The sequence below is a fragment of the Bison bison genome, unplaced genomic scaffold, assembly GCF_000754665.1.
Source record: "Bison bison bison isolate TAMUID 2011002044 unplaced genomic scaffold, Bison_UMD1.0 scf7180017858579, whole genome shotgun sequence".
NCBI lineage: Eukaryota > Metazoa > Chordata > Mammalia > Artiodactyla > Bovidae > Bison > Bison bison.
In genome coordinates, this window is record NW_011489151.1 from 9381 (window position 1) to 10075 (window position 695).

The window sequence follows — 695 nt, forward strand, 5'->3', positions numbered from 1 at the left end:
ACCTTACTATGGAAAAGTGGGCTCTGCCTCTGATTTTATTCTTGGCTATTGTGTGTTTTATTTTCGAGGCACCAGACCTCAGGTTTAGTCCTTTCCACATCAGAGAACTCTTGGAATATGTGGGCAGCACAGTAAATGTGAAATAAGTTCACAAGGATTCCAGGAATTTTATTTTAAATGGATCAAATCATGCAGTATTTTAAAACTCTTGGTAGTTATAAACAGGCAAAATAGAGAAAAATTGGTAAATACAAGGAAGAAAAAAGTCATTCATCTCCCCCCATATCGGTAACTATAGCTAAATGTATTTTGCTTTTACACAATTATCATTTCAAATCAGTATATATAATTTTGTATGACAATATATTTTTTGATATATTAATATATCATTTCCTGATATGAAATACATTCTAGAACATCTGTGCATTTGAATTACTGATACAAAATATGTCAATACAGTATTTAGAGTAAGACTTCTAACCCCTGTATTAAGTGAGGTTTAACTACTCAACAATATATTGGGTTTATATCAGTGTAAAAATATTTAAATATTAATGTGATCAAATCATATGTCCATTGAATTAAGTAATAGTGTTTCAGGAATGGGGACCCCTTCCAGGGCCCAAAACTGGACTCTTGTCTAACACTCAGAAATAAATTGTCCAAGGAGACACATGTGCTGACAAAGCAAGAGA